Source organism: Colossoma macropomum, unplaced genomic scaffold (assembly GCF_904425465.1).
Source record: "Colossoma macropomum unplaced genomic scaffold, Colossoma_macropomum, whole genome shotgun sequence".
In the NCBI taxonomy this organism is placed as follows: Eukaryota; Metazoa; Chordata; class Actinopteri; order Characiformes; family Serrasalmidae; genus Colossoma; species Colossoma macropomum.
In genome coordinates this window covers 1,556,427-1,581,311 of record NW_023494802.1, presented here as the reverse complement: position 1 = coordinate 1,581,311, position 24,885 = coordinate 1,556,427, and positions in this window count along the sequence as shown.

Genomic DNA, 24,885 nt, shown 5'->3' with positions numbered 1-24,885 from the left:
AGTCCTATTCATCAGCGCGCGCTTTGCAGCATGCCTCTGTTTCTCGCTGCCGTGCTCCTGTTAGTCGGCGAGGCTCGCTAGAGCGGGCTTGAAGGTCTCCGAGTGGGGTTGATCAGGACCATGAAGAAGAAGACACTCGCTCACCGTGGGAGAGTTTCGCTTCTTCTGTTAGCGATGTATTGGGAGCTGGCGATCCGTTAAACCTCTCGAAAAAGGATGAGCTCATGCAAGAACGGAGCACGGCAGAGTGATTCCACAGGTATTCCGGGTTTTATCACTGTAGTCTCAAGAAAAGGATGTTCTTCAAGGGTTCTTTAGTTAGGTTGATGGTTGAAGGACAAATCAGGGTCATGTTTGGGTGGATAACACAGATAGCGCTGCACTGCTACAATAGGATTTTGTACTGATCCTGAGACAAATTTAACAAAGATGTCAGAAAAATAGAAATATTTTCAAAACTGATCTTACAACTTCACAAACTTTTGTGTTTCATTTTTGTCATGTAGGCGAGCACAGGGAACAATCCAATGTGGGGCACAATTTAACACAGAGTTTTGGTGTTGTTATAGAAGGTCAAGCAGCATGAGCTTCTGGTCACATCACCACGCTTCCTAGCCGCGGTCTCCCACCAAAACTCAGAGCGATTCGCCAGCATTTTAAAGAGATCTGAGCTAAAGAGTGTTCTCAGGGCATGTGAATAACTTTTTTCCAACACAAGTTTTTTTAGTTACTGAGCTGTTTGTGTAAATCACAAAATCCAGCCTTATATGACTGTAATCACCATCTTGTTTCTTACAACACAGCACCGCTTTGAAGCAGCTGACAAGCTCACAGGAAGTGCAGCTGGGCTTCAGTACAGCCTCTGCACTGCGGGGTTAGTTCTTACACAGTTACAGCTAAGACACCTTTAGTAAACAAAGACAAATAAAGTAAATTTTGTCTTTTTGTTTCATACAGATTTTCATTCACACAGATTTCTTAAAGATGATAATATATAATGCAGTTTTGGTTGGAAAATATCTTTGTTTCTTACTGCATAGAATAATATTGAATTAACTTTGTTTGCACTAATTAATCATACTTTTATAGCGGGTGTTAAACTGACCCTCTGTCTGTTACAGTGAACCCACCCATGGGCTAAACTGTAACACTGCACTTCCCCTCATTTTGGGTGGAAGTGTACATGAACGGTAGGTGCCAGAAACAAAGTTCAAGTGTTTGTTTGTAGCAGAGATGTGTGTCAAAACATGATTAATCCAGCTTAAATATTTTGAAAATTATTTCATTTCATTATTTTGATTACTGGACAAGCGTTCACCTTTATAAAGGTGTTTACTCACTTTCAAAAACAACTGATCCAAACCAGCAGAACTTATGGTTCTAGTTCTAGGTAATTTCCCACCTGCTCAAGTGATAGCTGGAGCCAATATAACAACTACAATTAAGGATTTAATGGTTTTTGGTCATTTTATTTCACTCCAAAGCATCTAATTTGGCTAATTAGCTACCTTTTTGGTCAGTTAGCTTCTTAGCTGATATGAACCTTGCTGAGAAAAATCCTAGAAACCTTTGAGAAAGGTTTCTTTTGGTTCCTGGTGGTGTTCAATAGTCACTAATGGTGTTTTGTGTTTTCCTTACAGTGTAAACGACTCCTAATGGGATCTAAAGGTGTCCTGCAGAAAACTAGTGGTCTCTAATTTTAACCATTAAGCCAATTTCAGGTTCTAAACCTGATGGTTCTAAAGGTCTTTTTTCAGAAGGAAATACTGCACTATTTTGCAAATGCACTCACATAAGTTTATACAAAATCAGATGAAGAATCAAATAATCAAAGCTACTTTTTTTTTCTCTGTCGAGTGTTAAAATATGAGCAAAAACACACTTGTCCTGTGTCTGCTAGCATAAATTCTAATAGTCTTCTTATAGCTTATGTCGCCTTATGTCAGTCTCGCTACAAAGTTATAATTGGGCCATTCTACAGAAACGTCAATTTTTGTGTCTCTAGCATTTACAGATATATTACACTTGCAAAAAAAGGTTAGGGTTAAAGTTTATTTAGATTTTAAAATAAAAGAATAAGTTGTGTTAACAATTACACCTTCTTGAGCCAGCAATTTAGCAATTTTGGCTTTTTAAATCAATTATATAGAATTCCAAGCGCCACAGAAGTGCTTGTCCCCCTTTTTGTAAAAGTAAAAAAAGTAAAAAACATGTTTTTAACTACAATAATCTATACATGACTATTAAATATATGAATTAAATGATACAAAGAAAACAAATGCCAAATAAATATTGTAAAATATATAATGAATGTTGACCCCAGGAGTCGTGTCACTGGTGTTACCGCATAACAAAAACTTTCTTCTTTTGAAATAAAATCACACTGATGACATCACTTGACTTCCATTTACCTATTTCTTAAAGATCTATGAAGAAAAGCACATGGTAAGTTCACTGTGTCTTTCAGTTATCAGAAATTTTTTCATTTAGCTCATGATTTCATACAAAGCTTTTAGTTGAAGTGACCTACTTTATTCTTAGGTAATTGTGAAAAGATAGAATACAAATGGATTTATTTACATATTTTAGTGGATATTCCATGATTGACAACATGTGATTTGATGCTCTGTAGCAGCCATTTTGTAAAATGCATTTTTCATTATGTCACTGGTGTTACTGTCACTGGTGTTACCCTTCTTATGTGTAACACCAATGAAGACTGGTAACACCAGTGACACCTTTCTATCTATCTATGGATAGATAGAAAAGTGGATGTTTGTGTAGAATGACCCAATTCTATAAATATGTGAAAAATATAAGTAAAGTCCACTGTGTATTCGGGTACATTTGACTAGCTTGACAGTGTAAGAATAGAAGACAAAAACAACTTTGGCACTAGCTGCGTTCCAAAGTGAAGGACCCTTGACATACAGCCTAAAAATGCAGCCTACGTTCTGATCGATTTTGACGACGCAACAGATGTATCCTTCCGGGCCTTCAGTTACCCACAGTTCTGTGTACACAAATGACACAAAGGAAAAAAAAAATGAAAATGGTGGAAAACAGAGCCGTTGGAGCAGAGTTTGTTTTAAATTGTAAGCTGTTCACACCCTTGAATTCGTCTTCATGACCTTATAAAGTGTAAAATGATTGATTAATTAAAGCATTTGCCCATACATTGTATTTTAATCAAAAGTATTTGTATATATTGCTGCTGATGGAACAAAACCTTCTATCTCCATTTTTGTTGTTTTTCAGTTTTTGACATAATTTGAAAATGTCTGTTGTTCTTTACATTATGTGTAAATTTCTTGATGAATGGACCAAAAGAAACAGCCCAAAATGACTTGGAAAAAAGTCTGGTTCTATTGACTTACATTGACTTAAGTAAAGTGTATTTTTTGCTTCTTCTGTAAAGTTACCCTGTTGGAGATATGAGGTTTTGTCCCGACAGCAGCGTTATGTAGTTTATCATACTACATAAGCTTGTTGGCGTATTAGCTGTAACAGCAACAAACACAACGGGCTCTATTTTCTCTCATCAGTTCCCTCACAAGTTTTGCAACACACTTGTTGCTTGGGTTTACTGTTAATACAGTCACTTCTGACCTCCTCACAACCTCCAGAGAATCCCACCTACTTTCAAGGTTCTGTTGCGTGATGTTCAATGGACGCAGGTACTCGAGCAGGGTACAGATAGTTCTGGGTTTGAATTAGTGACCACACTGTGCTCTACTGCCGGTTAAAAGACAGAGAAACAGCTTATGTAAACTCTGGCACTGAGAGGCCACCAGGCAAAGATCACTGACCTCTGTGCTGTATTCCTTTTATTTAAAGCACTGAATAGAGACAGAACAGAAAAAAAAGCAATGGAGAGAATGAGGGAGACAGATAAACACATACAGAGAAAGATAAGAAGGAGAGAGAGAGTGAGAGAGAGAGAGAGAGAGAGGGAGGGAGAGAGAGAGGGAGAGAGAAAGCAGAAAAAACAGAGAGAGAATGGGATAAAGAGAGAACATTAGAGAAGGAGAGATAGAGAGAGAAAGGGAGAGAGGGAAAGAGAAAGATTCTGAGAGAGAAACAAAAAGAAGAGAGTGATAGAGAAGGAGAGAAAGAGAGAAGAGAAAGAGGAAGAGAAAAAGAGAGAAGAAGAGAAAAAAGAAGAGGAAAATAAAGTGAGATAGGGGGAGAAAGATGCAGAGAGAGAGAGAGAGAGAGAGAGAGAGAGAGAGAGAGAGAGAAAGACAGAGATAGACAGATACAGAGAGAGAAAAAGAGAAAGATATGGAGACAGAAATAGAAAAAGTGACAAAGAGGGAGAGAAAAAGGAGAAAAAGAGAGAGAAGAGAAAGAAGGAGAGAAAGAGAGAGAAAGATACCAATAGAAACAAAAAGAAAGCGGGAGAGGGAGAGAGAAGGAGAGACAGGGAGAGAGAAGGAAAGTGGGAAAAAAGGAGAAGGAGAGAGAGAAGGAGAGAACATGTGAGAGAGGAAGAAAGAGAGAGAGGGAGAGACAATAAAAAGAAAGATTTACAGACAGAAGCAAAAGAGAAAAAAACAGACAGATGTACAGAAAGAGAGACAGAAAGAGCAAGAGGACAAAATACAGAGAGGGAGAAACACAAAAGAGAAACAGAAAGAGAGAGACATATACAGTGAGACAGAAGCAGAGACAGAGAGAAGGTAAAGAAATAAAGCAGTAGTGCGAGATGGAGAGATAAAATATACAGAGAGAGAGAGAGAGAGCATGAAAGAAAAAGAGAAGTGCAATATATATATATATATATATATATATATATATATATATGGAAAGAGAGACAGAGAGAGAGAGAGCACGTTTGAGAAAGAGAAGTACTATATATATACATATATATGGAGAGAGAGACAGAGAGATAGAGAGAGACATACACAGATGAATAAAGAGTGATAGAAAGTATTGGTCCGTGATGTTCTCCTCAGGCTGTTTTTTAGTGAGGGGGGATGAAGGGGGGATGAAAAGGTCTTCAGTGGGAAAGATGTTTGACTGGCTTTAGCGCCGAGAGGAGACGCTGACTACCCATGACATCATGACATCTAGCATCTTCTCCATCATCTTCACACATCCCTCAGTTTATATCAAACTCTGACAGTTTCAGTTTCAGTGCTGGTTTGGTGGTGGTGGTGCTGGGTGGGGTAGGGGGGTACAGAGGGTTCTTTTCCCAAAAAGTTTTCTCCTCTGCAGACGGATGCAGACTGAAATAAACAGGAGTGCTGAGGTTTGAGAAGGCCATGGAGTCTGAGGAGGGGAGCAGGATTTGACTCACGGCTGCTACAGCTGCTGAATAGCAATGCTGGGACATGGCATTGACTCGCAGACCCACAGCTCGCTGCATGTTGAAGAGCTTTATTGATCACGTAGTAAAATATAAAACTTAAGAATAAGTACTGAATTTGGTGGACACTGGACAAGCAGCAACTCCATGTTAATACCTATGATTTTGGAATAGAATGCCCAGCAAGCTCATATAGGCATGATTGTCTGGTGTCCACATACTTTTGGCCACATATTACATTTTTTACACTTTGAAAATCAATTAAGTTAATAACACAGGAATAAAGAACAACAGAAAAGAAAAAGAAGAAAAAGACAAAGACAATACGGGGGCTGTCTTATGTTCTTATGCTGGTGGGTCTTAAATATGAATTTAGGTCTCTTCTAAAACATTTAGAAAATATCCTCATACACTCTTAAATTGATTCATTTGATTAAATGATTTAACTCATTGGCACATAATTGGCACATAATTGGCCATTTGTATAACAAAAAAATCAACTCGTTTAACTGTCTCTTGAATCATGGAAGATCTAGGAATGTTCAGTTTAAGAGTATTACCTTTTTCACTGCAATCACAGAGCATTTTGAGTGGAGGGTAGAGTGGTTGCCACATCAGAGCAATCAAAACTTGCTAAGTTGTCATCAGGCTAGATATTTTTTATACTCTTTCGAAAACCTCTAGAAGAGGCTACAACAGAAATCCTGTAGCAGAGCAAAAATCAGAATTGATAACTTAACCTAAGAATAGCTCAACCAGTTGGCATTAAAATCCCTGTAGCTATTGAATAATAAGCCTTAGTATGTAATAAGCCTTTTAAGATTTTAAGGAGTTAAATAATTAACTTATGAAAGGCATCTACAAGTGAGCTTATTATGACAGACAACATTTTCTTTTTTATGGGTCTAACTAGTGACCCCTGCATCCATTTTTAACAGAAATGTCCAGTAGAGTTTTGTTTTCATAACCTGATGATGGTGGAGATGATCATACAACATCAGTGATAAAAGGCAGACATGAATGAATTCACACATTTCATCAGGACGTATATTTTTCATATATTTCAACTAAAGAAGATCACACAAAAGCATCTTCAGACGATATAATCAAAAGTTCACTGCGCCGATTATAAAGAGGACAAGCAGCTTTTAATTAGGGCTGCTTTTCTTACAAGAATGTCATCATAACCCTTTTTCAGCTCTTGAACCACAAACATAACAAAAAGCTCTTGAAACATGATGCTGAAATGCTGGTGAAACTCTTCTCTAAAGGTATCAAACACTGATTAATGGGGAGGAATCTGAAGGGAAAGGGCAGAAGACATGACTAGCTTTGGCTTTTGATGTTTTTTAAAAACTCCATCCTGAGTGCTACCCTGAGAACCAATAAACACTGTAATGAGAGAAGGGAATTTGGATTATGTCCTGGTGGGAACCTTTTTTACACTGAGTTTCTAACATCGATCCTGAGCTGAGCGTAAGTTCAATCATAGGTTGGGGTGTAAAGTCCATTCTAAGCCTTACATCGAGAGTAGTTAAAACTAGTGACACAGAATTTCGGTTGCACCACAGACACTTTCAGTGCATCCTTACTAGTAGTGCATAAAGTGAGTGTACATTAAAGGTGATGATTTAAAAGATTAATATAGCAGCAAACAACTGTTTTCTACGTAAAGGCATAGTGGAGTAACACCGTCCTGAGCAAAGCATGACGCCACGCCCCCTTTGTGTGTGTGTGTAATCTGAGCTTCTCTGCCCTGTGAACACATTGGCCCTCCCCATGTTTTGTTTTGTCCTCCCCAGACAGTGACCACTTACATAGCATGCATGCATAATTTAAGGCGGAACCAGGAAATCTGAATAAGAAGCTGGGGAAAAAGAAGCTGACTTCAGCTTCATCGAGACTTGAAATGCATGAAAACGGATGAGGAGGCTGCTCCTGCTGAACAGGTGGGCAATGTTAACTCATTTTTGCAGCTTCACAGAATCAGTAGGTCAGTACTGTTTTGTCCTGTTTGTGAATGTTTGTGATAGCGACTGGTTAGCTTCACAGCAGAAACTGTAGTGACAGCATGCTAACCCACCACTGAGCTAACATTAGCTACATTACTTGCTGTGTCATTGTTCGCTTTAATGTTATTTCATGGTATTTGTGTGTACGATGTTTGCGAAGGGTTTTATGGCCACAAAGATCTAAAAAGGCACGTTGGCCTTGACAGTGCGCGTCCATGAGTTTTGGAGGCGGAGCTTCTGAAGGAGCACTGAAAGGAGGGGTGTGTTAGTTTTGATGTTGAGTTCAAACATTAACAATCGTTCTCCAGAATCATATAGTGCTCCTTTGAAACAATGTTGCACAGACTTACTTTTTTATGGTCTGCAGCCAATCAGTATCGCCACCCTACATAAACAGGAAACATTACATGCATGATCTCCACATGCAGTGAAATCACGCACATGTCTCTCTTTTTGAGCCACATTCACTTTGCGTAAGCTGTGACAGTTGTAATAGCTATAGTTCAAAAAGAAACTGTGTCTTACAATAAAGCGGTGTCCTCAAAGCGTCCGTCTCTTGTATGTGTGTTTATTCTGTTATGCTGCTGGAATATTTCTGATGTTCAAACTGGGTTCTCATGCACAATATTTAAATGGCACTTTATCAACGAACTGTCAGTAATGTTAGCAAAGCTAATGTAATCGCTATTTGAATCTTCTGAATGACAAAAAAGTAATGTTAGCTATGTTAGTTATATTTTTTAAATAACGTGTGTTATATGTTGTATGATAATGAGGTCAGGGTCACACACAGCCTGAGCACTGATGGAGCTGCTCTTATTGCTCTGCACGCAGTTGACTTATGTACTTAACCCACAAGGTTTTGGAAGGACCCTGTAGAAAAATACCTCAGTGCGAGACACAAAGTAGTACTGTCTGTGTTGTGTTTTCAGATAGGAGGTCTGTGATCTTTTCTTTCTCCGACCAACAAAGGTGTAATCTATCCTGCAGAACTGATTGCCAACGCAAACCGAGATGTATTTCGTTTTCTTGCAAGTTTTTTCCATCAATCAAATTGACCAGCCATTTTAACTGATTTTTTATGCCAGAGTTTACTCTTACAGTGTACAATTTTAAGGTATAACTTAAAGCTACATTGAAACTATGTTACTTTGTGCAAAAAAATTTAGTAGCTTGTGAACATGAACTTACACTCAGCTGGTACAATTGCTGGTCACTCTTCTTGCAAAATAGATCAAAATTTTGATCCTCCAGTTACATTTATTACACAGGTTTTGCACAGCAGCATGTTAAGCATTGAGAGCCCATCAAAAAGGGCACTGTTTATTTTTAGACAAAAGGGACAGGGGATCGGACGTAATCAGCCCCACCCGTCCCCATGCACAGTAGTCTTTATTTAATTTATCAAAGCTAATGTATGTTTGGGGACACAGATTTGCAAAGCAGAGCAGCTTCTACTTTATACACGATAATAACTGGGGAGAAAACAAAGCGAGAGGTTAAATATTCCCCCAAAACCCAGAAAATCCAGCTGCCAGTCTGCAGCAGTGTATTTGTAAAGCAGATATAAAGAGCTTAAGATAACATCATTTACATTAAAAAGGTAATTCAGGAGGCAGACAGGCGGGGGGCAGGGGTTTGGTGGTGTTGGGGGTCTTTTGGGAATTCCTTGTTTTCTTGAATTCCCTATTTCTCGCATTTTCTGAAGTCACAGCTCAATCAAGTCCTGAAAACTTGGGTGAAGGAAAAATGAATCATTTAAAAACAAAACATTTGAAGGGGTAAAAAAAGCATTGTTGTGAATGCAGCATCTCACACAAGTCCTATAGCAAACATAGGCTTGTGATTTCCAGACTTTTTGATGTGGGATATATTTGGATGCCCATGTTTTTCCAGTTAATTTGCTCCCAGGGGTATCGCAGGAAGCATCTCTACCACAATGAGTATGGCTCACTGCTGACTGACTTTCAGGGGTCATAGTTACTGTTATGACCCCATATTTCGTCTAGGAAGATCAATAACATGACATTAAAACACTGAATTGGTAAAGAAGGGGTAAAGGAGTGAGGAACAGCTTTTAAAACTATTTTCATTAAAACTAGCCACACTAAAAATGCTGTGCTATGAGCACTTTGTAGTTCTACAGATACAGACTGTAGTCCATCTGATTCTCTGAATACTTTGTCACACTGTTCTTCAATGGTCAAGACTTCCATAGGACCCCCACAGAGCAGGTATTATTTGATTGTTTCATTGTTGATGGATAGGCAGATACAGCTGTGAAGGGAGAGACAAGAGGCTTGTATGAATCAACACCTGTCTCAGTACAGTGCGTAGCTGTAAGTTTATTTATCTGTATGTCATGTATGTGACATATGCATTATAATCTTGCAGGAGTTTACAGAGCTGCACCAGCTGAGAGACAGCTTGATCACAACAGAGCTTTATCCTCATTGGCTAGAAGCTCTGCTGAAAACTATGTGGACACAAATTGTGTTGAATAGAGTATGTAGTCTAGCAAAATGTGCAGTGCTTATGGTTATTATTTTTACATCTAAAACTAATACCGTGTACCCTGAAATACATTCCAAACACTAAAATGTATTTCAGAAAATATTGCCATATTAACCAAATATATTTTAAAACACATTTAATTTGAAATGTATGTTGAATATTGAAATATTACACACAGACAAAAATAAACAAACATAAATATATCTATCAAATACATTTGAAAATGTATGAAAATAGCCAAAATACTGTCTAATGTACTTTATTGTTTGATATCTTTTGTAATTATTTTTTATTCCAGTATCTTAATTTAAATATTAGCAAATGAACCTTTAACATGATGAAAGCAAATGTTGTAGGTATCGATACTCTGTGAAAATGCAGTTATGATTTGATATCTTGTTTATTTGACATACATTTTGTGTGAGCTCTTACCATACATAATGGTACAATGTACAAACCATACCATACAAGTCAGTACCATTCATTTCATTCATGTATACTTAGTTAACCTTTTTTAAAATGACATAAAATTGAGGTTTATTTTTGATAAATACGTTTGAAAAATATTTTTTTCCATATGGGCCAACTGCAATTGACTACTCTCACCAGCTGCCAAAGCGATGCGCAGTTCATCTCAAACAAGCCCAAGGGCTGGGCTCCTGCTTTTTCCTACTGAACCTCTGACTCTCCTTCATGACCTAGAAACCGGTTTCGTGACACTATCTTACTGGCTATCCGAATACCAGAGGAGACGAAAGAAGACCCTTTAATAACAGCGTACACCAATGTATGCTCAGGGCCGTAACTAGGATTACAATTTTAGTGAGGTGAGTGCTGAATATTAGTGTTAGTGTAAGTTTCTCCTTTAGAGATTTTTTATTTTTATTTTTTTACCAAATCATTGCTCCTTTTTTTACCCATCTATAACTGCTTTGCACCTTTTCCTTTCATTTTTCCTTTAATTTTTCTTTTCATTCTTCTGTAAACTGCTATTACTCTACCATACACTGATTTGACTCTAGTTGTCCTGTTTAAGTTTATTTAAATAATCATTTAACTATTGATTCATATGTTTATTTTTAGCTGAAAAATATGTTGAAACTTACACACACACATCCTCTTAGCCACTTATCCTTCTGGGTCGCAGGAGCCCATCCCAGCGGTCATTGGGCAGAAAGCAGGACCCACCCTGGACAGGCTGCCAGTCCATCGCAGGGCAGACAGACATATACATTCACACACACATTCAAACTCAGGGGCAATTTAGCATGTCCAAATAGCCTGACTGCATGTCTTTGGACTATGGGAGGAAACCGGAGTACCTGGAGGAAAACCACACAGACACAGGGAGAACATGCAAACTCCGCACAGAAAGGGTCCTGGTCAGCCGGCCCTTCTTGCTGTGAGGCGACACTGCTACCCACTGTGCCACTGTGCTGCCCTACACTAAATCAAGTAATTTTAAATTGATAGTTTCAAATTGATTTTATTTCATATTTCTCTCTCTCTCTCTCCCTCTGTCTATCTCTCCCTCGCATCTTTGTCCTCCCTGATTACTGTAAAAGCACACATTAAACATACGTTATAAAAGGCTGTCTGTACCAAACCCCAGCTAATGGGAAAGGCAGCTACTCATACAGTTAGTGAGACAAAATACAGCCTAATGTACCTGCTGATTTCTCAGTAATGTTAGCTACATGATGATATTCTATCAATATGCTAGTTAACAGTGAACTTTCTCATGCTGGTTGTAGTATCTTATGAGTAGGTATCTTTAATTTCTAATCTAATCACTAATATAGCCAATAACAGAGCCTGTAGCCTAAACTGAAGCTGAACTGTACTGAAGCTGTACTAAAGCATGTTGATTTAGCCAGCAACATTACGAGCAGTCCAAACAAAAAATGAAATACAGGGTTTACATTTTACAATCTTAATGTGTTAATTGTGCTTATAAACTCTTAGCTAGCTACATTTTACCATAGAGATGTTACATGTTAGCCTATAGCATGTGTGCTGGATATCTGAACATCTCAAGAAGCCAATATTACTCTGGGACTCAGAGTAGTGTCTCGTACAGAGATAAACAGAGTGGGCACAGCAGCACACATTCATACAGAAGACAACGGAAACACTTCCCCAAATCGAAGTCCTGCTGTGGTAGCACGTCTTTCTCACCTGTGTTGACCACATTTCTTTCTCTTTTTTTTCTTTTCTTTTTTCTCTCCTTTCCTCCAAAAAAAGGACAGGGTATCTCTGGGAGGGGGATGAGAGCGGAGCTGTGTTTTGTTTGCTCTTCGTTGATCTGAAATGGGCTGTGCTGATGTCCCACATAGAGCCGACCCATCTCCACTATCAGCCTGCAACAGAGGGAGAGGATAAATGAGAGCGGGCCAGGAGAGAGAGGGGGTGGGGGACAGAAGGGATAGAGGGATAGAGAGGGAGAGGTGAGGGAGAGAGACAGAAGGAAGAGAGGGCGAGAGAGAGAAAGAAAGAGAGAGAACAGCAGAGAGAGACTGAGATAGTCTGTAAAGAATTCAAATAAACCCATTAAGATGTGGCATCATTATTATTATTATTATTATTATTATTATTATTATTATTATTATTATCACTATTATTATTATTATTATTATTAAGATTATTCCTCTCTTTCTGTTCTGTCTCTGTTCTCTTTTCTGTTTTCGCTCTTTCTGTTCTCTCTTTCTTTCTCTGTCTCTCTGTTCTTTCTCTCTCTCTCTCTCTCTCTCTCTCTCTCTCTCTCTCTCTCTCTCTCTGTTCTCTCTTTCTTTCTCTCTCTCTGGTAATAAGAACATGCCGACCTGCTGCTGCACCTGCAGGGCTGTTCTTATCGCTCCTCCTCGTGATGGAGAATTCAACCACCTTGACTGAAAAAAATGAAAGAGAGAGAGAGAGAGAGTGAAAGAGAGAGATGGGATGAGAAAATATAGAGGGAGAAAGAGAGGAAAAAGTGAATGAGGATAAGAGACAAAAAGAGAGAGAGGAAATGAGAGAAAAAGGTGGAGAAAATCAGAGAAAGGAAAAAGAGAGACAGAGGGAGGAAGAGAGAAAGGGAGTGAGGAAAAGCATGAGAAAAAAGAGGAGAGAGGGAGATAGAGAGAGGAGTGAGAGAGTGAGAGAGAAATAAGGAAACATAAATGGAGAGAGAGAGAGGGAGAGAGAGAGCTCGACTCTGGTGTGTCCCAGAAAATCTGTAGAAAGTTGTGAAGTCAGTAACACAGATCAGTTATCAGTTCCACCGCTCACTCACCCGGCCTGCTCTCTCCCGGGTCCTCTCTCTGAGTAAATAACGAAGCTAAATGGGGCACAGGGAGGTGCTGGTAAGGGGTCTCTGGTGCTTAGCTATGAAATGATGTCTCGAAATGGAGGGCTGTCCAAGCACATTGGACTGTGACGGGACGCTCCGCGGGGGCATTTGGCCGAGCGTCCAATCGGAACGTGAGTTTAAGACAGTGGCCCGAACGGAACTTTCCAAGCTCAGTCTCACCTCCATCTCATCTGCCTGGGGAAACAGCTTTAAATGATTTATTAATGTTATCTTTAAGCCCATAAATGGCCTTTACTTGCTTGTGTGTCCAAACCTTTATTACACACTTCTATAACTTATGAATAATGCAGCCCGACTGCATTGTTTTCCATGTAATCACTAAATAATAAGCCTTAGAATGTAATAATAATGTAATAACTACTTGAATACTACAATGAATTACATCCACACACTTAAAAAAGATGGTTCTTCAAGGGCGCTTTGGTAAAGAAAATGGTTCTATATAGAAACATGAACACTCAAAGAACCCTTTGCATGATCGAAGGGTTGTATATAGCATCAGAAAGGGTTCTTCTATTGTTATAATGTCAAGCTTCACTTTTAAAAAGGGTGGTTCTTTAAGGGTTCTTTAGTAAAGAAAATGGTTCTATGTATAACCATGAACACTCAAAGAACTGTTTGCATGATTAAAATGGTTCTGCAGACTGATGGAGAATGTGCTGAAGATAGTTTTATATAGAACCTTTTTAAAAAAAGGTTCTATATAGCTACAAAAAGGGTTCTTCTACTATGGCAAAAAAATATCTTCAAGGGCTTCTTAGTAAATAACATGGTTCTTTATAGAAGCATGAACACTCAAAGAACCATTTTCATGAGTAAAGGGTTCTTTGCATCATGAAAGCGTTCTTTAGAATGTGCTGTAGATGTAGTTTTTGAAATAGGTTCTATACAGCACCAAAAAGGGTTATTCTCTTGTAACAAACTTGACATCGTAACAATAGAAGAACCCTTTGGGTGCTCTATAGAACTCTTTTGAAAAAGGTTCTATATAGAACCATCTACAGCACATTCTCCATCAGTCTGAAGAACGCTTTCATGATGCAAAGAGCCCTTTAATAATCAGTAAAGGGTTCTTTGAGTGTTCATGGTTCTCTATAGAACCATTTTCTTTAATAAAGTTTTAATAAAACTATTGAAGAACCATCTTTCTTAAGAGAGTACATTTGATTTAAATTCTATATGAACAGGTTCCAGTCTGACATATTTCTGGTAATTTGACAAAAACAGACAAAACAAGATCACACACCCAACAATTACTTTATATCAGATTTAAATCATATTATACAACAGTTAGTTCCGGCCACGCAAGCTGATTGGGTGCTGATCTGTGCTGATATTTGGCCATAACATCATGTTTTTTTCACAAACACTGTACCACTCCACTGAGGCGCCGACTTTGCAACGACTTTGACAACTGTAGGAGACGCTCAAGTCATTTGAACGTTTTTGCTTCTTACTTTGCGCACAAACAGAAAATGAACACTTTTAAGATCACATTTGACCGACAGCCAATTTGGTCAGACTAAGAAGATGAGACTACACTACATTCCCAAACTGTCAGTTGGTTTGTGTAAGGAGCTGGAGAATGAACTGCCGGCTGTGCAGCGAGTGAGCGGAGCTTGTTACTGTGACGTATCACTGAGCTGCTTGTTAAGGATCTATAATTTGGTGGAAGGAACTGCTAACATTAAAACATATTAAATGCCACGTTCACCACCCAATTTATTTATTTCTTACTTTATTTATTTAACTGTTGTATAAAAGCAATAGAACACTCGATGTCGTGTGCTATAGCCGTGATGTTATTTCATGATAACACACTCCCTCTCGTGTTCTATTGCTTAAATAAAAAATATCTCCTCTTCTACTCATAAACATTAATGTGATATGAATTCAAAGTTTAAAATCTGTACTTTCCACACAATTTCTCCAAGTGTTTCAAAACCCATCAGTACAAAAATATTCATTATTAAATTACAGCCTGTTCTGGCTGTTCTAAGAGTTAATAGATTTTACTTAATAATTTTATCTAACATCACATTTTAAACGTTTGTAGTCATCCATTATAAATATTTGCAAGCTTTTTGCAGAAGTAATCAAACATAGCACTTTTTTTTTAGCACACACTGCTAATGTTTAGAAGCCTACCTTGTTAATGACTTTTATTTTTGCAGAATTAAAGTATGCAAACGGAGTCATTCAGAGTGGTTTGGTGTGAAATGCTGTGTTCTAGAGAAACTTACTGAGTCAGGATTGTTCACAGTGGTGGTGATAGGAACCTCTAAAAGCTCCCTCACAGAAAGTTATTGCATGAAATGGTTATGAATGCACTTCCTGATGTCTGAGACACTGTTTTACAATAGTTTTAAGAAAGGATTTTGGCCTGAAACTTATCTTTAACATCCCTTTATGGTGGGGAAGCACAAGCAGGGCTTTTATTAAAAAAAACTGGAAGTATTCAGAGCTTAGATATTTACAAGGATTATGATCTCGTTCTAATCTATTTAAACTCAAGGCGTTAATAGAGATAGTGAGCTAAATATATACACAAGCATCATTTATGGGGTACGTTCTATTAGGAGTTGTCTGATCTAAACCCTAAGTTTACACTAAGTTTACTCATTTTAATTTGTAAAGTGTAGCTGAAAGATTTAGATTTAGATTTATCATCAGTTTAATTAGAAAAAAAAAACATTTATTCAAAAGATGCTGTTTCACATTTTCATGTCACTACCGAAACACAGTTTTAGTTTGTAGGGTGGAACCCCTGTATTTTACAGCAGGAAATGAGGCTGCATCCTTGTCTGTCATGGACACATGGTGAGCAGTTAGATCCCATTGTTTGGAAGTTAATGTGTCCCAAAGTCTGAAAATCAGTGTGAAACATTAAGAACTGTCTTTACTGAAACACAGATTTTCTGCAGTCAAATACACTTTTTTGTGTTTTACTGAAACATATGATGACTTTCTGTGTGTACAGCAGGGATGGGGGAGTAGCTAAGTAGGATGCTACTTTTTGTAGCTAACGACAATTTTTTTGTAGCTAATAGCTGTAGCGACCACACATTTTTCTGTTGCTATAGCGAAAAGTTCAGCTACAATTTCGCTACAGGCTTAAGGCAATCCGCGCAAAATCCGTAGAACAAGGTCATTAACTGGGCTGATGGCGACTGTGCAATCCTGACTGAGCCGCGGACAGTTTGAGCAAACGGGCACGCGCTGACCCCATGCGCTGATCACCCCTTACTAGTAGGCTTAGCTCAGGGGTCGCAACCCAAATGTTAAGAAGAGCTATTTTATTTTGTCCTTTCAACAAAAATGAAACCACTTTGGGAGCCGCAAAATTTTATGTCTGTTTTACCATCTTGGCTGTAAATATGTCTCAGTATGTGCTGATGTGCTAGTATAGGATAAAAACATAATATGTCAGCTGTAGCCACTTGTCTCGCTCGCATCTCAGTCAGGAAACTTGTCTGCAAAAGAGTTTCTTGTAAAATGTCTCTCAAAGTTCGACATCTCACGAGGCTTTAGTCAGTTTTTCATTCACCAGCTTCTTGTTCGAACTATCCCGTTCCACCTTAAATGGTGCCTGCGGTGCCAGAATATACTGCTGTGACATTTAAGGTGGAACGGGACAATCCGATCGAGAAGCTGGCAAAAGAGAAGCTGACTTAAGCTTTGTGACTTATGTTTGACAGTTTCTCATTGCAGATTAAACATATCAGGAAATCAGCTGGAGTGCTTTTAAATGCAGGTAGGTCCATTTGTCCTCAAATGATCCATGTTCGTCTTGCATCTTTCTCTTTGCTGTTACGTTACTTACGAGCAAGGCGAGACTGTTGTCTGCATTGCTGTGTGACCAGCAGTCTGCATGTCAATCTTAGCAGTTATGCATTAACTCCAGCATTTAAGACCATTTATTGTGAAAACTGTGTTAGAACTGTGTGTTATAATGATTTTACAGCAAAGGAAGATTATGTTATTTTACCTAAAAATCAGCTCTGCAGCAGTGGAGAGACTATTCAGGCCTGATTCTCACCCCAAACAGAGCCAGGGTCACTGGTGAGAATTAAAGTGTTGCTGAAGTTTAGTGAAGGACTCTGAATGTTATGTCTGTACATCTCTTGCTGAAACGTTTACATTGGAGCAGTTTTATTTCAACAGTTGACAATGCTTTGCACAAAATTGTTTGGTTTGTTTACAGATATTTTTGTTGATTTTTGTTAGGAAAACCCTGGAATGATTGACTTTGCCTTTACATAGTCTAACTTTTTGTTGTGCAAGTTTGATTGTTGTTTACACTTAAACTTACCTTTTGTGATAACCTTTTTGTATATTTGCAGCTTTTCAACTGTATGTTTCTTTCTGGCTCATGAGTAAATGCAGTGGAATGTTCACACTATCAGTTGGGCTTGTTTCGTGTGTCAGGTGGAGAAACACAAACATTCTGACAATCAGGCTTTGAAAGTAGCTAAAAAGTAGCCATTACTTTTTTCCTGGAAAAGTAGCTAAATTGTAGCTAGCTACAAATTTTGGGAAAGTAGCTGCAAAGTAGCTAACTACTAATTTTTCAGTAGCTATCCCAACCCTGGTGTACAGCTGTTCAAAGCTGTGTTTGCAAGTCATGTACTGGCTGCGTTTTTGAGTTCTGCTCAAAATGAACTAAAACTGTCACTAGCGAAACAGTCACTACTGAAACATTTGTCAAAGTTTGGGTAGTGTTAGCATTATTTAGGTAGTGACAAAATGGAAAGTTCACTCATTTATTTTAATAGAATAAACATAATTAATGTATAGGGTCACTCAAAGCAAAAAGTATTTTAGTCTAAAGTCCCAAATGACTTTTCATCTACCAGCTAATTCAGTAGATTATACATAAATAGATTCCTGAGTAAAATGTTGGATATGGACTAATTTTTGATATTTTGATTATTCAGTTTGGAGGCTCCTGGTTTTCACTGTTGGCCTTCAGCTTTGTCCCCGAGTCAATACCCTACTCACAACTTTCACACTGCTAACAAAATGTGTGAAATGATTAACCTGAATGTTCCTGGCAGCTCAGAGTGAGACTAATGAAAAGCGAGGGAGGAAATAACTTTTCCAATTGATTATGCAAAGGAGAGCGACCTCAGTATTCAGGCTTTATTAAGCGTTTTAGTAATTTGCTACATGGGAAAAAGATGCAGTTAAAGCTCGCCATGGTTGGACTGTGTAGCATTTTTGGTTTTTGTATCAGACACAGATGGATGTGGGTAGAGTTCAGACAGGCCGGCCTTTAACCCATGACTGCCAACACAAGTCCTGTGGGCCAAGTCAGGACCATGGCACAATCTTATTGGGCCTGCAAAATTATTTTAATTTTCTACTAATATTAGCTCATTTCGCCATGAACTGCACTACAGTTCCCAGCATGCACTGCAACGTAATGTGTTCTCCCACTCCCTTCCCAACAACAATCTATGAGACAGCACCATAAGATACAAGGTGTCTCGTTCAAGCAAATGGGCAGTTTTAAAACACCTACTGTACATTGGGGACATTTAAACAGGTTTAACAGTTATCTGCAGGTAACAGTTTATTGTTTTATATTAAGCCATTTGTTTTTATTTCAAATTATTTTTTAATTCATTCAAGTATTCAGTATCTATTTTTTGCTGTCGTAGTTTTGACATATTTTGAACAAACAATGGTCAGTTGTGGTCATGGCAAAATGTTAATGTTTGTAAAAAGACAGAACTGACCAGATGCTTGCAGATAAAATGAGGAAAGTAGGGTTTACTTGGTAGCTCTAATAAGAGAAGCAATACCTCACAAATAGCTAAACTGAAGCCCAGGCTTTGAATACTATCTATCACAGGTCATATGACAAACAAGACAGGTGTGTCAGATTAGTATTCAGGTGAAGGGGAATGACAATAGGCTGTGGATGGTGGTGTGACGGTCACGTGCTCACCAAGGGAATTCCAGGAATTGGAATCCTCCAAGGAGGCAAATCCGGCAGGATGCGTGACAATTTTTATACAACAGTTTTCTTATATTTTATGTTTTTCCCCTAATGTCAATGTCAATGTCAAAAAAAGTCATTCATTTTTACATTTTACGACCTCTGTTGGAATTAACATCCATTAGATTTGTTACTGTGTCTTTACGACTGCTATATGTAAATTAGCTCTGTTCTTACTGGCTGACCTCAATCAAAAAGCAGAACATGCCTTATAACTAGAATGAGAGTGAGTGGGCGGGGGTAAACTGCTATAGGCTGAATAGACAGATATATATGTAAATGTGGTTTGGGTGATATCACATACAAAACAATACATTTCAAATACAGGCCATGTAGCCCAGGGAGGTATCTGTATGATTTGGAATATTAATAGTTTTTATACAATGCATCAAAAAAAGGGAGGAAAATTCAGTTTTTACAGGAAAAGATGGATATATGTAAATGTGTTTACATGACATCACAAAATCAATGCGGCTTTTTATGTTGCTGCTGTCATAATAAAACCTCCAAAATGGTGACTTTACATAAGAAGGAAAAAACTTACCTTACTTTTAATGTAAGTCAATGGAACCAGACTTTTTTCAAAGTAATTTCTGGCCGTTTTTTGGTCCATATAGCATGAAATGTACATGAAATATAAAGGATGACAGACATTTTCAAAATATGTCAAAAACTGAAAAATCACAAAAGGGGAAATATGAGGTTTTGTTACAATAGCAGCGATATATGAACTGGATGGACTGGAGGGTGAACCATAAGTTTGCATGCAACAACAAAAGCTTTTATTAAAAAAAATTAAGATTATTCAGTTTTGCATATCAGCCCTTTAACTATAATAACAATTTATCTATGTGAGATACTTCCACGAACACAGCCTAGTAGGCAGTACTTAACTAGACCTGTAAAGATGAAGAAAGTCATACTTTGCAGAAAATTCCTCTATTAAAGCTGAACTATGTAATATTTTGTAAGATTTTTTTGTTAAAACTGAAAGAATTCTTATTACTGACTAAGGAGAATAAAAACAGGCTAAAATATGGTGAGTGTGTGCTGCTGCAAGTCACCCTGTAAAAGTCAGAGGCATTGAGTCAGGAGCATTTCGGACATAAAAACATTTTTAGACACATTACACAGTGTTTTTGTTTTATACTACTGACTCCGTCCTCAAAATAAACAATACGAAACACTGCTGGTGCAGAAGCATCTCATATACTGCAATAATATAGTATGTTATTTTACACTAAATCACATCATCCTACCATCTTAAAAAAATTAAGATATTTTGTTTATTTCACATTGTTTCTTTTCAGTGGTCATAATTTAAACACTATAAAGGTCTGTAGGGGGCGCTGTGCACTCACCGCTCCACCTCAAACTCCTCTTCTGCACAGCCATTGGCTAATGCGCCACTGAATGCTGTCGTTTTTTTGGCTCCCTACCGAAACATCTGCGTGAATTAGGGCGTGCATCATGCAAATGATGTGTAAATGTAGCAAGGTCAGGCCTGCGCTTGATTTCACGCACTGAAGCTGACTGCACTCAAAGCTCTGCTTGTTTCCTCATCGTACGAAAGTTTCATGAAACAGATGCAGAATATTAATTCTCAAGAGTTATTAAAGACGGTGAAATCAGTGCTCTTTTATACGCAACTGTAGTGAATAAGGGCCACTGTGCTACTCACGAAATGATATTAGATCACTGCAGTGTGTATCCAGGGCAGGCCCGGGCCCCTAATGCCGCCTCTTCCCTTGTGCTGAGAAAAGATTTGCTAAAGGCAAAGTAACATCTATCAGCAATAAACAAAGCAAACGTTCATAATAAATGTCAGAACAGGGACAGTTTAACTTACTATTATTTTTTTATCCTCGTTTTCTCTCCACAGAGAGAGAGACAGAATGAAAGAGCGTAACAGGGCGAGAGAACAAAGGTCTGTTTCAGTAAGAATGTGCTAATGCTGTCACGAAGCTATGAATGCTTCATCAAGTGAGAAACTTTAAAAACCGGGGCTGTGACAAGCCGAGGTGACGTGGAGCTTTTCTTTTTTGCTTCATGACAGCTTGGCTGTCGAGACGATCACATTTTCCAGATATTTTTTTTACTGCGCCGCTTTTCATGAGCTTGTTTGGAAAGTAGTTGACCTCATCTTTAAATAAATCACACCATGATTTATGACTGTATTACATGTCAAGGAGCTGATGTGCTACAAAGACAGACGGCGCTTCAAACGCACATTGCTGTGCTGAATATCAAATGAAAAGGGGGATAACGGGGTGACAAAAAAGAGGGAAAAAAAGATGTGACAACCTGAGGGATGGATGGATGGATGGATGGCAGGTTGGAAGTGTGTGGTCTGGAGGAGGAGAGGGAGCTCCGCTGGGTTCTCAGTGCTGTAGTGGTTGTAGTGGTTTTGCAGGGATGTCTGGGGGAAAGCTGGAAGGCCTGTCACTTTCCTTTCATAAAAGACACGCAGGAATGACAGGAACGAGAGAATCAGACAGGATCCCGAGGATAACAGGAGGATGAAGGGAATCGGAGGAGAGGGATTAGTGACAATGCAAGAAAAGGAACAAACGCCGCTGCTGTGCTTTCTGATCTGTTTACACCTGCAGTCTCCATGCTTTCTGATGGTTTATTCCTGTAACCTCTTAAACTGCAGACTTAATGTTCAGGTATTGATCTTAAAGCTTATTATCCAGAATGTACAATGAATTATTCATAAGCTACTGTGAATTATTCAGTAAGTAATTCCTCAGTATCTACTATAAATTATTCAGTATCTACTATAATGTGTTCAGTAATTATTTATTTAGTATCTGTTATAATTTATTGAGTATCTATCATTTTTTACCAATATTCAGTAATTAATTATTCAGGATGAAAGGAATTGGAGGAGAGGGATTAGTACCATGAGTTATACAGTATTTACTATAATTTATTGAGTAATTAATTATTCAGTATCCACTATGAATTACTGAGTATAAACCATAAATTATGCAGAATTAATTATTCAGTATCTACTATGAATTATTGAGTATCTACTATGAATTATTCAGTAATTAATTGTTCGGTATCTACTGTAAATTACTGAGTATCTACCATGAATTATTGAACAATTATTTATTCAGTATCTATTATAAATTACTAAGTATCAACCATAAATTATTCAGAAGTAATTATTCAGTATCTACTGTGAATTGCTGAATATCTACCATTAATTATTCAGCAATGAATTATTCATTATATACTATGAAGTATTCAATAATTAATTATTCACTATTATTCTGTAACCACTGTGAATTATTAAGTAATTGATTATTCAGTATCTTTAATGAATTATTCAGTATCTACGACAAATCATTCAGTAACTACTATGGATCATTCAGTATCTACTAAAAATAATTTTTCACATTCCATTCTAATTACACTACAAGTTCCTCAACAAGATTATGATGGTCAAATTCTCTGTTGCTTTATTTTATGTGATAAATATTAAGCCTGAGATCATTGCATTCTCAAAAAAATGTATGTAATACACTAAAGCATGGCTGCATTGAGTTTTTTTTTGCATAATCATAAGGACATTTTGATCTAAAGGCGTTTTTTAAACATATATCTTCTTCACTCCTGCTGGAGAAGCAACTCAGGTGTCTCCTCATGAAGCTGCTTGAGAGAACATAAAGAGTGTTAAGAGCTGCAGTAAAGTAAAGGGGGGCTACTGAAGAATCTAAAGTAAAAGATCTGTTCTGACTTTTTTGGTCTCTGTATAATTTTATAGATGTGTTATTTCATCTTCACTGTTATTTTAAAATGTTGAAAATAGTAAAAATGAAGAAAATCATCTCATAAATAGGTGTGTCTAAACTTTTGAACATCAAAGTGTGCCTGAAATCACAGAGCTGTCATTGAAATTGCTGGAGACTGACAGTAATTTAAGGTCAGACAATTTACAAGTGAGCAGATGACAGAAGTTTAAGCTTAAAATGGTCAATTTTCTATATATTATATATATATATATATATATATATATCATTTCCAGCCTATTGAAGCAAACCCTGAAATCAAACAGCCGTACTTTTTCAATATGCACTGGTACTGTGAAAACTTTTTGGAGGTAATTCACCAGTTCGCTTTGTCCCCCTTAGAGATGGAGTGGCTGATTGCCTCAATACAAATGGATGTTCTCCTGCTCCGAAGGAAACGGGGGAAGATAATAGCGGAGTGTCGATAAGCAGGAACGGTGCGGAAAAACTGAAAAATACAATTTCCCCGAACAGAGAGTTCTGCTTCCCTTTTTACCTTCAGACTCTTGTCAGGGGTTTTTGGGTCATTTTCTGAGAGGAGGAGGCTGTGAAGGCACTCGCTCACTCACTCTCTCACTCCTCCTACAGCTGTGTTGGTATTGCGAAGAGAGAATAAAATAAACAGAGATTTTCTCACTGAATCCAGGATCCAAACTGGATCTAGGAAAGGAAAACAAATGGTATTTCTTCTAGGAGCAAAAATGAAACCGTGTTATTGTTCATGAACGTATTTAATTTCCAATCAAAATGTCCATTGAAAAAATGTATTCATTTTCCATTTAATATTGTCAAGAAGCCAAACAAAGAAGCTGAACAATGGACTGACCACCCCAGAGTCCAGACCTCAACATCACTGAATGTGTTTGATTGATTATAAATGATCAACCAATGTATATTTAAGCAACAGAACACGAGAGGGAGCGTGTTATTGCGAAATAATGTTACGACTGTGATTTGGTCGATTTGCCATCATCACAGCCATGATGTTATAGCAATAACACATGACCTCGAGTGTTCTATTGCTTTTATACAACAGTTAAATAAATAAAGTAAGAAATAAATAAATTGGGTGGTGAATGTGGCATTTAATATGTTTTAATGTTAGCAGTTCCTTCCACCAAATTATAGTTCCTTAACAAGCAGCTTGTTGCTACATCAGAGTAACGAGCTCCGCTCACTCGCTGCACAGCCAAGAGTTCGTTCTCCAGCTTCACACAGACCACCTGACAGAATTTAGTGTAGTCTCATCTTCTTAGTCTGACCAAATCGGCTGTCGGTCAAATATAATCTGAAAAGTATCCATTTTCTGTTTGTTCGCAAAGTAAGAAGTAAAAATGTTCAAATGTCTTGAGCATCTCCTACACCCATCAAAGTTGTTGCTTAGCAACGGCGCCTTAGTGGAGTGATACAGTGTTTGTGAAAAAAAACATGATGTTATGGAGAAATATCAGCACGGTTAGAACGCTTCTCAACCAATCAGCTTGCGTGGCCGGAACTAACTGCATATATACACACACACAAACACACACACACACACACACACACACACACACACATATATATATATATATATATATAGATGCTCATTGCTCATTGGTTGGAACATCGTGACTTTTCGTAGCTCTAACGCTATTCAAATGTAATCAAATCGGTAATTACCACTGATTCAAGACTAATATGCTTTTACCAAAATGCATTATATAAAATTCGAAGGGTTTTAAATATCAGGATTTACAAGCACCTATTGAGTAGTTAGAGTTAGCATTAGTATTGGTCCTTGTGGCAGTATCGGTGCATCCCTACTCTAACTGGTTAGGAATGTCATGCTGGTGTTTGAATGCAAGAATATAAACATTTCCTTGCTGAGATATTCTGTCCCTCTGTAATTCTTCATC